This window comes from Corvus kubaryi, unplaced genomic scaffold (assembly GCF_017639235.1).
Source record: "Corvus kubaryi isolate FWS band 111438036 unplaced genomic scaffold, C.kubaryi_AGA036_p1.0 37397, whole genome shotgun sequence".
NCBI lineage: Eukaryota > Metazoa > Chordata > Aves > Passeriformes > Corvidae > Corvus > Corvus kubaryi.
This window is the reverse complement of record NW_024581136.1, coordinates 15,614,045-15,624,206: the sequence shown is the minus strand read 5'-3', so window position 1 is coordinate 15,624,206 and position 10,162 is coordinate 15,614,045.

Sequence of the window (10,162 nt, the reverse complement as noted above, 5' to 3'; positions counted from 1 at the left end):
ATTTCAGGAGCTGGGTCAGCATTGTCTCACACCCACATAACCAAAACTTAACCCCAACAGCTGTTTTTCAAAGGAAATCCTTCAGGAGCCACAAACCAGTTAAAAATGCAATCACTCTTGGGCTGCAAAGGAGATGAGAAAATTAATAATCAAAGCTGAATAATGAGCAGAATGGCAGTTTACTTATGGAGGGTGCATTTTCATCTCCAGCAAGTGAGGAAGAAATGACTTCTGAGAATACAAATGAGGGAAATAAAATACCTCAAATCTTTGGGAGGAAATTTTGACTTATCAGATAATGAGCTCGCTTTTAGTGATGAGAATGATAACGATTCTGTTACTAATATTGATAACAATAACAATGGCTGTGCGTAAGCTTAACAACATCAAATGGTTTGCATCTGGTGAAAGAAGAAATTGTTAATATAAAAATAAGAAAGACATGAAAAGATACATTTTTTTGAAAGCAGTGTAGGCACAAAGCCTAACAGTAATAATAAATTATAGGGGGAAAAATTGTTATTATTATTTGCAGAAACTAGAATAAAATTGCCAGGTTTAGGAAACTTGAATTCAAGCCCATCCTACTACCATCCTCGAGACTGAGTGCCACGATAAACAGTCAGATGGCCAGAAAGATCAGTGTATGTGCCAGGTTTCAATAGCCTCATCACTTGGGGCTGTCTGGAGGGGGAAAAGAAAACCAACAAACAAAAACCCCCCAAACATAGACTAAAGACAGTGTCCTTAGTTTTCTAGAGCTGAGAACTTTCTGCTTCTTGAAGATGATTCAATGACAGTTATTGCAGCCCAGTTAGACTGAAATGTGACCTACTTTCCCTTGATAGCAGCAGAGCCTTCTCATAGGCATTGATAGGTATTGGAATGAAACCAAAATTATCAAGAAGATTGATAATGACTGAAGTAATTGGCTAGTTGATTATCAAATATACAACTTAAACTGTTTCATAAATCACAAACTGCCAGACTGAGCCTCAAGGGAAGGTTCTACAGAATCAACATGCAAAGTTATATTGATACAGAGAATATTATCATCTGCTGACATTTACCTTCCATCGCTTTATCTAAAATCATGCCTCTATTAATTCATAATCTATGATAAGTAAAATATACACGAGAGCAATACTCTAGGTAATAAACCCTGCATTGTAATTTCCAACCAAGGTAGCCAAAGCTACAGTTTTAATGAAGTTCCACTTCCCACTTGGAACTCTGCAGGGAGGGAGTCAGTGATTCCAGTGGCCTTTAATGACAGTGTTGATCAGAGAACCCCACCTCATGCCTTGCTTGTAGTTTCTCACCATTAGCATTCAGAGAGGAGATGAATTGAATTAAACACGGACTAAAGAGAGTGTGAATTCCCTGGAATCTTAAGCTGCTGCCCCCTGTCCCCATGGCTGCAATAATGCCTTGCCCATTATGTGAGTACTGTGCTACTCATTGAAGGAATTTGGTCCTAAGTGAGCAGCTTCCAGGCAAGTCAGGGCTGGCTGGTGAAATAACACAAGTATAGGACAATTTTTTTAAATGAAAAAAGCTCAACCAAACCACAAACCAGGTCAGTTTTTTCTAATCTTTCTCCTCATTAGTTCATCCTGGCAGACTGAAAGTAAATTTAACAAAAGAGACCAAGGCATGGCAGAAAAGTGGTATTTTCCCTGCACTGAGTGTTTTCAGCTGCTCTCAAGACATGCTTTGTGTCAACTGTACTTAATATTACACAGCTGTTCTAAGTTGTAGACTATTAAAAAACCCTCTGATTTCTCTTTGTTGTAGTTCCAAGATTTCCTGTCCTGAAGGAAATTGGTTTGGATACAAATGTGGAAGAAGTAGTCTAACAGTTCAAAGGATTTTTTCTGGAAAAGTTAGTCACACTTTTGCAGTAGAATTTCCTGTGAGTGGAAATAAAATTATTCCTTCTTTTAGTTAAAGTATTGCATGGATTCATTGTCAGCCAGTGGGTGAAGGTTACTTGTTACAATAAGCTTGGCTATCTGGCTCAAAGTAAAGGCTAAGTCTCATCCAAGCCTTTCCTTCACAGTCACAGCGTCAAGACACTCTCTCACTACATCTCTGCACTTGGGTTTTTTTGGGGGGTGGATTCTGCAGAGAACAACCCCAAGAATCACTCACAACCTTGGGCCTGAGAGCATTGTCTCAACATTTCTTGGATTCTGCCAGTCTTGGTGCTGTGATCACTTCTCTGGGGAGCCTATTCCAGTGCCCAACCACCCTCTGGGTGAAAACCCTTTCCTAATATCCAGACTAAACTTCCCTGACATAACTTCAGGCTGTTCCCTCAAATCCTGTCAGCAGTCACCCGAGAGCAGAGATCGGTACCTGCCCCTCCACTTCCCCTCATGAGGGAGCTGCAGACCCCGATGAGGTCTTCCCTCATCACAGGGCAAGTGAGGTGAAAATTTTGTGGGTCAAGATAAAGACATGGAGATCACCTAACTATGACTGTTGCACACAAAACAGACTCAGCTTGAGGAAAATTAATATATTACCAATTAAAACAGAATTGGATAGTGAGAGACAATGACAAAAATTTAAAGAACACCCTCCTCTCACCCCTTATTTTCCAGCTCAACTCCCACCTCCTATCCTGCCTGTGGATATGGGGAATGGGGACTGAGCTCTGACTCACTGAGTGGTCAGTGGGACCAGAGCTTTGAGAAGTGCACAGTGACTCTTACAGCTGTTGTATTTCACACTTCCTTTCTTCTTCTGTGTCTCCTAAATTAGCTCTAATTTTGATCACAATCTCTTTAGCTCAGAGTGGATCTTCCTTCTAAAGGGCATCTGTATGGGTTGATTTCCATACACAGGGGCAAATGATTTTGCCTAATTTGACCTGTAAATGGAGAAAGAAGGGATTGAGCAACATACACAGTGAATACAGGGACTGTGACTACATGCAATATATAGGACAGCTTTTAAAAACTTACATTGATTAATAGCTTGTATAAATTTAAGCAAGGCAGTACCAAATACAACTATGATTTATCAATATTTAACTGTGAGATGGATTAGGTAATCAATAACAACAGACAATTAGGATACTGAGGTAATTAAGAGAATGGCAGTGGATGGCAAATGGCTCTAATAGCCTCCCGAAATAACTCTAATGATGATAATGGTAATGGGCAGTTGGAGCAAACTGCTCAGCACACAGCCACAGAAATGTGAAAGGCACAATCATGGTTATGTCAAGCATTCCCAAATCCTTGAGCTTTCCCAGCCCACTGTGGCCACCAGGCACTGCTGTTGGTCCTTAGAGTCTGCACTCACAGCTGGGGGCTCCAAACTCACATCACACTGTTCCTGGAGCAGGTGTTTGCTTCCATAGCACTTGTTCCCTAGCAGTGAGGCCTTTTAATGCTGGTCTGTTTCTCCTGGTCCCATCTTGGTATTTTTCTGAGTTTTCTTTTATCCCCTCAAGATCCCCTCTGGCCTTCTCTATTTCCTCAGTTTCCCAGGCTGACAGCTCACTGTTTCTGCTGAGTCACTTTCCCAGTACAGAAGTTTCTTTGTTTCTTTGGGAAACTACTTTCCTGAAACCACCTCCCGTATTTTCCCATATCAATATTCCATATTGACATTTGAATTCCATATTCCAAAGGCAATGTTCCTTTCAAATAGTTCCTTTTCCCCTCATTCTGCAGCTGTCCTAGCTACGCTGTTCCTGCATTATTTTTCCTATGTGCTATTTATTGTGTTAAATCAGCCGTTTGTTAGTTCAGCAGTTCCGCTGTGGTTTGTAGATATTCCCGGGCCTTAAAATTATGCAAAATCAGCTGTTTGGTTAGTTCCTGTCTCACCACAAGTAATGCCAAATGTATTTTCACAGGGTTGGCAAAAATTACACCGAGGCCCATCTTGTCTTTAATGATCCCCTCTCTGCTACTCTGGTACAATATTATGTTAAGCCTATCCAGCTCATTGGTTCCCTTCACCTGAAACAGCAAATTATGAGGGAGTCTATCAGCCTGTCTTGGCTCACTGGTTCCCTTCCCCTGCTATGGAAAAAAAAGCATCTCTCTTGTTTTTGGATTTCCCCTTACATCGCCTCCATCAGGAGAGCACTTAAAGAGAAGTCAGCAGCAAATTCCTCAATTTAGAAAAATCATTTTAGCCTTATTGATGAACAGAAAATTAGCTGCATAGCTTGAAATTTGTTCTTTATCCTCTCTGATACCATTTTTGGGATTTTTTTTTTTCCCTTGGAAATAGATTATTTTTAGAATACTTTTTCAAGAAAATGGCAAAAAATCACGCCTGTACCCAGAGTTTCTATTGCACGCAACATGTAGTATTGGATGCTGGCATGGTACAATGGCATATTTGTATGGGAAAACAATTGAAATGTACTTTATGTTTTAGCTGATAAGGTTACATTTTGAGATAGAGGAAAAAGAAGCTATAAAAAAGCTAGATACCAATTAATCTGTGATTGATAACTTTGAGAACTTTGCAATTTTTGTAAAGAACGTAGCCATTGTTGGACACAGGATATACATGTTAATTAATTGTTGTTATGGTCTTGTCATTCTTACCAATGAAATGGCAATCTTGGTATCAAAAACAATATGTTATTGGTTTTGAGATACATTTTTATTATATCAACATGCAGTCAAGGCAGCCAAAGTAACTGTAATTTTAAGAAGAATCTAATTTTTATTTCTCTTTAAAAGCCCCTGGAATATTTTATGACCATTCAGGAGAAGAATTTTTCAGAACAAGGCCTAGAGGAAGGGTGTTATATCCTTAACTTCTGTGCACTTTACTATTCTTGTAATGAACCTGTTCTACCAAACTCATGAGCACCAAACTAATTTCTGTATTTATCATAGAAATGACAAAACACTAGTTCATGTTTTTCAGTTTGAGATAGTTAACTTGCTCAGAATACATTTTATTACCAGGAAAGCACAGCCTGGACAATTTATAGATTAACAACTGAAAAAAGTGGGTTATGGTTTAAATGAAGAATGTGCCAGTCCTACTAAGAAGTAGCACCCTTTTACTATGAGGTGGGAAATAAGATATTTGTGAAGAAACTGTGTATGTGCACCAAATATTAAATTTTGAAGCATTGCTTTATTTTAACATTTTAACAGGCCTATTTTAACATTAAGCATAAACTAGAGCAGGTTGTTTCAAGAAATTTATTGTCTACATTGAAAGATACTGGACAATCTAAATCTCCCTTACATGTCTTAGTGATATTCTGTTTCATTTTAGATACCATTTTAAATATCTGGTGAGTCATTTGTAATAAATTAGTGTGTGGGGCATAAAACCATTCCTGGCTGGTATCTTGGGAGCACACCATGGATTTTGCCACTACAGATGTCATTCTGCACTATTCTGTAGTGAAATCTCTGATTAAGTGCCCTACCAAAGACTGTATCAGTAAATTAAAATCACATCTTAACACAGTGCCTACGAAATCTCTTTTACTGAAATCGCTGCAGGATTAAAATGATCAGATTATAAAACATCCAGGTGCTGTGTGGGCTTGTGGGTGATACTCCTTTAGCAGCAGCAGGTAATGCCACCAGTTTTAGCAGCAGGATTCCTGCAGAAGCTAGTGCATACAAGGTTCAGTTCTGTTTTCCAAAATTACATCATGGAAACAGCTCTAGGAGAGACAAAATAAGGTGTTTATATGCACTGGGTAAAGGGTAGATGTCCTTGGACTTTCTGACTTGTGTTTTGTAAGGATGGATTGATGGGGTTTCTTTCTGACAGAAACGCACAGCAGCCCAAAACAACACCAGATGCTCTTGGGATGTTCTCCCTGTGGCAAGCTGGTATCAGGGATCTGCTGCTTCCCTGTGATGGGATTTTTGCCTGTAAAGGGCTGCAATACAGTCCCACAGTGTAGCTGATAAAAACTGAAGAATTACTGCTAATTAGAATTAAAACAGTTCACATGCGTAGTCTGTTTTTTCCTAAAAATGTTTTGAAGGATTTGTTGTTCTTGCATCCCTCAGTGAAATGTGTTTGGCAGAAAGACATTTGAACCTGCAGATACGTCTATAATTTGTGTGTGTGCCTCTATATATTAATATATATATGCATATACATGGAGATATATATAAACATTTATATGTAAACATGCACACCCAGTGCTTTTATTTTGTGATTTTTGTTTTCATGAGTAAGGCAGACCTTGAAAAAGCCTGTGAAACCTTTTGAAGTGTTTTTAGGAAGTTTCCAACCAATTTACTACAGATTCTTTAATAAATTTACATTTTAACATCCTATTAAAGCCTAATTATTTGGAACAACCAAAGAGGAAAACTCAGAATTAAAAACAGAGGGAACATTTAAAGCCCTGATATAAAATGTTTTCTATTTTCATATAGTTATTTACAACTGTGTTGTGGCTGAATTAATGAGTTAATTTATTACCTGTATATGAGTATTTATGGGTGGTGTCATTATCATGTGACTGTAATTTTAATTAATTCCTTGACAGCGTGTCTGTGATTTCTGTGTGGAACATTAAATGTCAAATTGGTTTTCTTTGTTGCCTCATTTGTAAGTATTAAAGTATTTATGTACAGTACAAAGAAATTAGTAACAATTACTGTAAGAGATCTACTGTATATGCTAAATGAAAGCAGAGTGCAAAAACCCCACCCTCTTGAGGTTTAGAGTACTTTGGATTGTTTACAAGTTAGATTGAGCACATAGCATGGGTTCAATTGCAAAAAAATAATAATCCGTGTACCACTGTTGCATGTGTGTCCATTTGTGTGTCCATTTAGTGCTTTCTGTTTGATTTTTGAAGAGCACATTATAGAAGGATACTTTTTCCAGTGATACTGAGGCAGAGGTGGGCAGCAGCAGTCACCTCAGTGCTGATTAAGTGATTTTGTGTGCTCGTTTTATTTATATTTAGATTAGTGAGAATCAGCTCTTCAGACTAAGTTTATCAAGAGTCCTCACTTTCTAATTATGTTCAGTGTAAAAATGTTTTCGGATTCTCAAAACCTGAGCATATCAATCAGAATTTTTTTTTTTTTTGCATTTGAAGTATGTATTCTGGCAGCAGAGGAAGTTCCATATAGCTGGAGAATTACTGGACTAGCCTGAAAGTCCAGATACTGCCCCATGCCTTCCCAGCAGCAGCAGGAGTAGTGGTAATAGTGGTAGTATGACCCTGGAGGTCTGGTTTTCCTCTTAACCTCACGCTAATTCTCACTGCATAACTGCTTAGCCAGTTTTATGTCAAAGTACCATGAATGAACATAAGAACTAAGAAAAGTGTGGCATGCAAGATGAATGTTTTGTGAAAAAAAAAAATCTATTTCAATTTTGTTTCTATTAGAAATAGACTCTTATAGATTTAGGCAAAACTTTTGCTTCTTTCAATTTTGTAATTAAATTTCCCATTCCACAAGCAAGCCTTGAAAGGACTGGGCGCTGAAATTTTGCAAACCTGCTAAAGCTGTGAGTAGTTACTACAGTGTGTTGACACCCTGTAATCATTGTGAAGCCCCTTCCAGTTTTTGTACAGGCCCAGAATAGAACTTTAGAGTCAAAGCTGTTAAATAGACTGAAGATATTTTATCATAACTCACTTTTTGAGGTTGTTGAAGGCATGGATACAAACCTCAAGGACAAAACTAAATCCAATTTTTAGGTGCAAGTATTTGGTAGTGAACTAGAATAGGAAACCTCTAATTTTACTCAGAGTGGTCATCCTTATTTGATTGATTATTCTAATTATATAGATTTTTTTATTAGCCTATTAGGATACTGTATTCCTACCAGCAGTTGAAATTTAAAATAATAGATATAAAATACAGATTGGGGAAGACCATTTAATTAACAGAAAAAACTGAAAACATAGATCCTAAGAAATCCAACCATAATTTTAGGTTGATGAGGTAGCCTGAATATATTTTTTTATATTCCGTATTTTAAACCTTAACGTAATTAAAATAGGCTAAATCTTTTAATCTCTACATTTACTTTTTATTTACACCTATACTGATAAACAATCCAGGAGATGCCAATGGCTTTATATAATCCTGACTGCAAAAGAAAACCTTATTTCTCACAGCAGAAAAATCCACCCACATGGAATTTTTTGAGTGGTCCAGATAAATATCTTCTGTATTAATGAGGCTTATATGCATGGTAAACATGCTTATTTTGTGTTTTCCTGCTTTGGTGTCATCTCAGCCTTTCATTTGCAGATTAAACAGGCAACAGAACATGGGGATTTTTTTGTATAAACCTTTTTAATTTTTTGGTTACAGTATTCTTTTGATCCAAGAGCATTACAGGTCAAGATGCTGATCTTTTATGAAGACACCATTCTGATGTTCACATAATACAGTATATGGCTAAAAAGAGGCCAGTGTTAAAGGGAATAATAAGAAATTTCCTTAGGTTCAGGTATCTTCTAAGATTAATGCAGTGGCATAATTAACTGAAAAATATTAATGGGTTAATGAAGACCTACATGAAGGGTGTTGAGTCCACAAAGTTGTCATGCAGTTACTGCAAGAGCTGATTCCAGTGTAACCACACACTGAAGCATTTATTTCATTTTTCAAAACTTTTCAAAATCTGAGCCACAGCTTTCTCAGGACTTGCTCATCAAGTGGCAAGTTTGATCTACATGGGTATATAAATCCTCACATTTGAGCTTCCATAAATTAAGACTGGTTTGACCTGGAGCACAACATTATGGCAGTACTTAGTTCCCCTCCAGAGCAGGGAACCATTGTTCCGTGCACAGGGCCTGAAGATGAAAGACAGATCTGCCCTAAAGAGTTTCCAGTCTAAATAGACCTGGCAAATAATAGGAGGAAAAAGCTGTTATTCATATTCTCATACCTGAAAAACTGATTCATAGAAGATGTTATGAAAAGCCCATAAAAGTCAGGAAAAGGCTCCCAGTGACTGCAGTGGATCTATGATGTTGTATCAGCCAAGCGCTTAGGGACATGCTTAAATGATTGTCTCACTCTAAGGCCTATTCCACACAAGGTTTGCAGAATAGGCTGGAAACTGTATTTCTGGTGCCAGGACTGGATGAATTACCCACAAATGCTGTAATTTTGCCAAACAGTAAATCTATTTATGGAGGCTGTTCAGTCTTTCATCAGTTAGACAATCCCATATGTATGGGAACGTGCACCTTGCATTTCAGTTAAAGCCCCCAGATCTGATTTGTAGCCTATGAAAATCAATTCAGCAGACTTTGCCTGGTGACTCTGGGGAATTTCAATCATTGATACAAGAATTCCAAAATTGATCTAATGTTTAAGAAAGAATTTCTTCCCTGCTACCACAGAAAATGCTGGATTTGTATCATCCTCAGAAATGTCTTATTCATTCTCTCTGAGTAATACACAGTAAAGTAGGTCATAATCTGGGGCATCTGAAATATTAGTGAGTCTTGCATGCAGCAGCCAAGGGCAAGTTTCTCTGCACTCTTCTATTCTCCCTTGCATGGTCTATATTCAGGCTCCTCATCGATGGCAGTAGGAACTCAGCCTGTGCTGGGGTGCAGATTGTGCCAGGAAGGAAATGGAGAATCATCTGGGGAGTGGGAAAGAAACACTAATAAAAAATGAGGTGGTAGCAAGCCATTAAGGAGAGGCTAGCTTGTTCCAACATACTAGAACATTAAATTCACGTTCTGTTATGGTGGTATTTATTAGCATCACTAAACATTATTAATTATGCAAGGAGACAGAACTCATGCCATGCATAATCTCACACACACACACATGCACACAGCATCGTCCTTGTCCCAGAATGTTTATCACCTCATATTTTCATTTGGCCAGATGAGAATGGTCTGGAGTAGAAAAGCATGTTTCCAAGGCACCAGTAAAATTTGTGGTTTTGGCTAGAGATACCTCTAGGAATGAGAAAGGAAAGGAAATCGAGGTCAAAATCCCTTGTCATTCTCACAAGGCAAGGGCATGGCTGTTGTTCTGGCAGCCTTGGTGACTGAAAGGGGGGAAGAAAAGAGAGAATTACAAAAACCAAGCCAGGGCCATTGGCTCAGATGGATTCAGAACACGCTGCTCTGTTAAAAATCATTTCATGAGAAAAAGTGTTGGAGAAACAACGTGGACAATGGAGGGGAGAAAAAGTGTCC